The sequence below is a fragment of the Lactuca sativa genome, chromosome 4 (assembly GCF_002870075.4).
Source record: "Lactuca sativa cultivar Salinas chromosome 4, Lsat_Salinas_v11, whole genome shotgun sequence".
Taxonomy (NCBI): domain Eukaryota; kingdom Viridiplantae; phylum Streptophyta; class Magnoliopsida; order Asterales; family Asteraceae; genus Lactuca; species Lactuca sativa.
The window spans coordinates 244,771,411-244,779,416 of NC_056626.2; positions in this window are offsets into that span (position 1 = coordinate 244,771,411).

Below are 8,006 nucleotides of genomic sequence, written 5' to 3' on the forward strand. Positions count from 1 at the left end.
ATTAACCCGATTACCCATCCCTAGTTCTTTCTTATTTTATCCATAAGGATCTATCCTAAGGGTCATCGTAGTCATCATTGCTAACAATAATATTTCAAGGATTCCTTTGTAATATTTGTCAGTAGGTTTTTTTTTCCTATTTTCATACCTAAGGATCTTTCCCAAGGATCATCTTAATCATCATTTTCTATAGTAATATTTCAAGGATTTCCATGAAATACATGATAGTAGGATAAAGTACATCAAATAGGCACAAAGTCTGCCACATACAAGTTATAAACATGCATGTGTTCCACAGGACTATATTGAATAGTCTGGTGGTCGTCATCTATACCCTATTAGATGACTATATCATTAGTGCACTAGTATCACTCATACATCGTTAGTACACTTCCATTTATATATTGTTAGTGCACTAGCATTATTAAATTAATGACATCCTATTGTCAGTTTCATCAATCATTGTACTATGGCATCTTAACTTTCATCATATTATGCCATCTGATAAATCTTATTTTTAGGCTCGTAAGAACGATTATGAATAGAAATATAAGTTACACTTGAAATAAATTAAGTGTAGGTTAACTTATAGAGATTTTAGAAAAAATCAGGAGATTTGCATGGACGAAATTCTGAAACCAAAAGCTTCTATTTGAAGAACATTTATACCTCTCAGAACCTTGCTAAATACTGAAAGGAAACCCCAAATTTTCAGAGTGAAAAAGAAGTAGTATCCCATAGAGAATGGGATTGAAATTAGGTGTTGGAATAAAGTAAAATCGATGGCTTATTTATACTGCTGAGCGCCCGAACCACGCAGCTACAAGAGGCGCGACATACCTTGGTGCTCTGATGGCTCCTCCTGCATGCCGCCATGTGTCGCGACTGCATTCCTCCACATTCACATCCTCCAGAAGCGTCCACATGTCATCACATGTTGGTGCCACATATTCGTTTCTTATGGAGCCATGTCATCTTGTCTCTTGGAAGAGGCCACCTCAGACACGCCATGTGGTATACTCTGGTTCTGTCATAGCATCAACATATTGAATTTCTTGTATATCTTCGGAAAATCTTAATATTCACATACGAGCTCAATTTTCGATATTCTTTACATCCCCAGAATCCTGTCAATGAGCTATACAAATTTCATTAAGTTCACAACTGTCAAGTCTCCCTCTAACTAAAATTCATATTTAGATCGGTTTAGACTAATAAAGTCTGTGCGGAATTCATAACTGCTTCAGAAAAACTTTGTTCTAGAATTTCTTTATATCGTCGGGTTCATGTTTACGAGATCTTCAAGTCTTATTTAGGTTGTTTAAGCTAACAATCAACCGATTTGAACTTCGATTTCTATACACGTACTACTACGCTAAAACTTCAAAAAATTATAACATTCTCTCATGAAGTTAGATTTTGATATTCTTTATATGCACACTTCCATATTTGCGACTACTATTACTTTCATTATCACTTAGGCTAATAAGTAATCTATCAAGGATTCACTTTTTATGGTGCGTAATGTCGTGTGTGTTTAATCGTGTAACTTTGAAAAAACATATCTTCTTCATACAAAATCAGATTTTGGAGTTCTTTATATATACAGAATCCTTGTCACATATATTAGATCTTTCATTAAGATTATTTATGCTTAATAATCTTTTGTCAAAAAGTCATATGGATTCCTTATTATATCTTAATCGTCTAGACGAAATCTATGGACGTTACACTTTTGATGGGAAAATATAAAATAGGCAAATGTATATTAGACATAATCCACACCAATGTATGTGGATCATTCATATTGACCACAAGGCAAGGCGAATGATACTTTGTGACTTTTACTAATGATTTCAGTAGATATGTGAAGGTTTGTATTTGATCAAAATCACTTCAAGTATGAATAAGAAAAGAAAAACTAATATAATAAAAATAATCTACAAAATGTAAATAAGACAGGAGTTCTCCAAATTGTTCATTTCACCGAGAAAAGAGGTATTGTCTTCACCAAGCAGACGGGTTTGTCACAAATACGATTGACACAAAGCCACGATCACTAACTTCACAACATTAGGGTTTGCCCCAATCTTGTATATATACTAATCTATACATGTATATCCCTTGATTAAAGGGATTGCGATACTAATGATCAGATCCTTATCACAAATATTACGGATCTGATATCTATTCTACATTTATCTATAATAATTAACTAGCTAATACACAAATGATTACAATTAGATTATTATAATAAAAGTTAAAGTTGTTGAACTTGAGACTATGACGTTGTTGACTTGTACACAATGACATTGATTAATCAGCATGTCATGTGTTTGACCTTACAATCCCCCTATCTGATGATATCAAAACTAATTGTCCTCAGATATATTAGTCAAATGTGGAGTGCTTTTGGCTTGTGCTCCCTCTAAGAATCAAATCTTGATTTTTGCAGTTTTAACAAAATGCTTCCCATGAGAAGGCGAATGACTCATCAAACATTTATGAAAGCTTGAGTTGAGCTAAGAGTATTGATATTAACTTGACTCGACTCCCTTTAGAATATGTTTTTCTCATCTTGACTCGACCCCCCCTTAGAACGTGCTTTTCTAGCAGTGAGATTTTTTCTTCAGCGAGATTTTCAGTTTTACCAAGATTCTCTCGCCCTTTTTGACATCAGCAGCTAACTTCGAGCAGAATAGAATATCAACTTGTAGACTAGTAAGATTGTGATGTCTCCGGATAGTGTGGGTTTAAAATACCATTCACTGACATAGTATTTCGAATTCTCATCAGCGTGTGGTTTCATATGCTGAATCGTAAATCTCTTTTATTAGAAGAAAGACGGAAATAGTGGATAGGTGTGTCTAATATATCAAGAACAATGATATACCCGTCTGCACAGATTTGTCAAGCTCTCATCAGCGTATGGTACATTATGCTAAATCATTAAACGTTAAAGAAGAATGTAAGGGAAAGAATGGATTGATTTAGTCACGCTGAGGTGAAATCAATGTGAATCGTTAATACTTTAACTCATCAATAAGAAGTGGTTTAAACTTTCGTATCACAAAGAAAGTTGCAATCTAGAATCAAATATTTACCGTTAATTCATAATTGTACCATGTCTACCTCAAACAAAGAGGTCAGTAACATGAACAACTCTTTGTTATTTGAGGACCTGACAAGTATCTCTTACACTGATGACTATGCAATCAAGGTAAGCTATTGGGTTATGCTCAATGTTTTAGCAGAATATGAGACTTGATGCATACGTAAAGCATGCTTCCAGGGACAGGTTCAGGTAAAGATGATGAAATTAAAAATAAACATTGTAGCCTTTTTATGATTTTTTTATTTGGAGCAGGCGATCTCAGTTTCAGATTTTAGACAATACTTGACAATCGACATGAGAGGGTGACTTAATGTTCTCTGCAGATGGTCTTGCTGATGAGAGACTTAGAGAGACTTTTTCATATACAACAACATGCTTCTATGGAAAATGATTTGTCAAAAGTTGCATACTATGCTCAAAACTGCCATCTTCAGATTCCCTTACAAAATGGTACAAAAGAATAAATAATATATGAATACAAACAAAAGAATTAATAAAAAAATAGAAAAAATGCAGCTTTTTCAAAAAGGTCATAAAGACTTGATCCATCAAATCTTTGGAATTGAATGGTCATTAATGCACTTATATTTTCGTGATATATGCCCTTGAAATTTCAGCTGTAGAAGAGAACAAACAAGATCAACCATGTCACACAATATCGCAATTCATAATATATCACAAGTGATGAAGCCTTTTAATATTGAAGCATCATAGATAAAGTAGAAGCTTCATAAGGAGTAAGAGAGAAGTAGAGATTAGTATTTGTAACCAATGAGTACTGACTTTAGTTGATAAAACTATTGTGTCCTCAAGATCAACATGAGGGCATTTGATGTTTAATCGAACTATAGCTCAGTAGATGAAAACAAAACTTATTGCGTTGATGGTTGCTCTTTGTATCCATACCATTCAGTGAAGGAGAAAGAGGGTACCATCAAGAGGAAAAGGACGCAATGCCTCTCTTTTTCTCAATATCAATAGCATTGAAATCCTTTAAGACATCTTCTGCCCTTACAAATAAGATGCAGATAAATTTCAGATAGGTTTGAAAGAAAATACATGTAAATATTAAATGAAAAGATTTTGAAAAAAAAACACTTGTTTGTTTTTTTTTATTTCATAAGACTAAAACGAAATAAATTAACGATTAAACCATAGAAAACTTGCCAATATCTGCAATTAATTTGTTTAAACTCTTTTCATCCAATGCCTTGGTGAGGATATCAGCAAGATGATCAGTGGATGGAATGTAAAATATCTCCATTCTTTCCTTTTGAACTATGTCCCTGATGAAATGATGGATAATGTCGATGTTCTTGATCTTGGAAAGTAGTATTGGATTTTGAATCATCTGAATGGAACGAGTGCTATCACAACATATGGGTGTATTCGAGAAGTTCATACCATAATCTAAGAGCTGATTCTGAATCCATAGAATCTGAGCACAATATCTTCTAGCAGCAACATATTCAGACTTTGTGGTAGAACAAGCCACTGATGTATGCTTTTTGCTGGAGTTGTTTACCAATCTATTTCCAATCATTTGAGCTCCTCCTGAAGTTCTTTTACGATCAATGCCACACCCAACGTGATTGTAGTCAATATATCCCCCTAGCTTGAACTCAGAGTTACGAGGATACCATAACCCAAGATTGGGTGTATGTTTCAAGTACTGTAAAATCCTTTTGATTATGTGAAGAGAGGATTCATATGAATTGTATATAATCTTACCTGCCAATGACAATTATTATTTGCTAAAAATAAATAATTTCCAATTTAATTATAAGTGTATTGAATATTTATTAGAATCAATTTCTAATAATAATCAATTATATCAAGTTTTTGTTAGTGTGACCCTTTAGTATCACATCTTAATTAGCAATATCACCTTAATATGATTCTTGAGCATACTAGGTCTTTCACAGACATCGCACGAGAGAGTTATGAATTTTTAACGTACATTAACAGTTTAAGGTTGTTAAAAATATAGCTATAAAAATAAAGTGAGAATTAGCCAACGGGGTCTAAATGAAAGTTGAAAATCTTATCTATCACTATGTGTAGATATAATGAACGTCAAAATGGAGCTCGAAGGAAGAACATATGAATTTTTGAAGAAACTAAAAATCCTCGTGGGCGTTCGCACACGTCAACAGGGCGTACGGTGCGCACTAAAACTCCACCATTTTGTTAACATGTGCCACCACCCAAATGATGCCACATCAGCACCCCCGACTAGATTCATGGTGCACACCAAAACATGTGCCTAGTGCGCACCCCGAACAAAATATAAATACTAGATCAAACTTCTTCATTCCTCACACCCATTTCTCATACATCTCCCTCCAAATTTGACCTCTATAGGTATTTTTGAGTGTCCGAGGAATTATTTTGTATTAAGAGCCTAAGGGATCTGAGATCCAGTGGAGTAAGAGTGCTCAGTTTCAAGGATTTTTTAGTGTAAATCCCAGTCGCGTTAAAATTACTCTCTAACTTAAGCTATGATTATTTTTTAAGTGTAACTTTCAATTCTAGTCATAGGTGTGACAACCTGAAATTCTGCATTGTATAGTCAATCAATTCAATCCAAAGTCAGACTTGTTTTTGCTACCTTTTAGCCATAGTAAAGGTCTATTTGAGAGTTTCTAATCTTAGTGTAATGTATGTATGGGTGTTAGAAGTCGTTTACTTCAGGTCGGAGGAGTTGACTAAGTTCGTAAAACTACTCACAAGGTGTGTACAACCATAGATAGGGTTCATGGCCGTACAACACCTTCCATATATATGGGAACGACCTCTTTTCTTCTCACGTCTTCTCCTCCCATCTGTGAACAGTCTCATTCTCTCTAAACTATCATCGACCGTGAACACTCAAAAGCTTAAAAAATGTAAGTGTTTCAACCTCTAACTTGTTATACTTGAAAGACTAGTAGATCCAAGCCTTGATTCTTCATGTTTCAGCGTCACCTTAATCATCTTGAAGGGAGTACAACCATGAACTCTTTATGGGTTCTTGATGGCCTTATTCCCCTCATAGCTTTCCCAAATGAGTGCTTTGATTCATCCCCTTGTTGTACATTAGACACACTAGCTTCCCCATGGATCAATTGCCTCTTTTGCATGTTTCTTCCATGACTGTACGACCGTACACTCATTGGCCGTGAACACATGGTCCGTACACACTTTTCATACCATCACATGTGATTGTAACACTTAGTTTCAAGTGTTCCTTAATCGCTTAGGTTGTTTCCCTTCATTATTAGTTGTTATATTCACAAATTATATACATATGTGTGTTATTGTATGCTTATTAGGATTTGTTTGTGCTCGGGATATGTCTGGGCATATCTAGCGTCTTGCATCAAACTTTCTGTCAAACCGCTCACTTCAGGTGAGTTCATACCCCTACGCTTTTATGGTTTTTAAAAGTTTTCAGGGGGTACAAGCCAAACCTAAATGATTTGTGAATTAAGACAAAAAGGAAATTCAACAAGGTTAAAAACATATGCAGTTGATACAGTTAAATGATTTCCATATTTATAAAGTATTTACATATTTTATGCCTTTTGTAAACATACTGAGCATAGGGACATTTTACAAGTAACAGTGCATCTTTCTCAAATCAAAACATAAAACAAGTACATAACAAAGAAAACTATAATAGGTATAGTTTGGAATGTCAACACATGTTTTACATATACAGTCACATAAACTATTATAAGAATATAGTTTAGGAAACAAAGGTATCGTTTACGCCTAACTATTATTAACAAAAAGGATTTCCATACTATTACTTGTAAAGCCGTTAATCTAGATTCGGAGACAAGTCTTTGGTACTGACGTATTGTACTAGTGGAAGACTACCGTTCTGATCCAGAGTCTCGTGGAGGGAGAGCGTGACTTTATGTGTAGATCTATACGAGTCTGACTATCCCGCACCTTGTTGCTAGCTGCAGTAGGACCTGAAGGTCTATGGGTGAAGAACTTCATTAAGGATATTGGCGTCCGATTCTCATCATATCAGTCAGTATGGTTATAAAACTCGCAAATGGATATAGACAATATTTACATAGTAATATACTTTTCATGAACGATACGTTAATAATATATGTACGAAATATACATGGTTTTATACGTAAGTAATAAAACAACTTTACATACTGGTGGTTTCCTGGGTTTTCCGACAAGAACATACTATATATACTGGTGGTAGCCAAGGTTTTAAAATAGAAGATACTATACTTTAACAGACATATATGTTAGAAAATATTGGATTTTATTGGGAAGCATACAAACATTTTTACAGAATTCAATGAGTGGTTTTCACTACAAATACATGTTTATGAACTCTCCAGCTTTATGCTGATACTCTTTCAAAATCGCTTGTATTCTCAGGAAATCAGTAGACGGAGCGTATAGATACACGTCTTTTACCTATTTTATCATACTTTTGATGTATAGAAACAATTAATCAAACAGATGTAAATATTCATATCTTAATGTAATGGTTGTGTTTACTTTGATTACTATGATGCAATTGTTATGATACTATGCATGACGTCACCCACCCCCGAACATTTCCGCCGTTCCGGTTTGCGGGTATGACATATTAGTATCAGAGCCATTTTTTATACTGAACTAAGTATACCGAACCTTACATGGTATGCAACTTTAAATGCTAAGGGGCCAAAGTGCTCTGACCTAAAAGTATACTTTTAAAAAATTAGTACTTTATAAGAAGTATACAAGTATACCTATGTACCAGTAACAATATCATAAGTAGAACAAAACAAAAGTATTTGGATGTTGCACACTACAGTTAAACCTGGATAGTTATGTAGTCGTGTCTGGGATCAATATAGCCTGATCAGCTATATTTATTTAAGACATG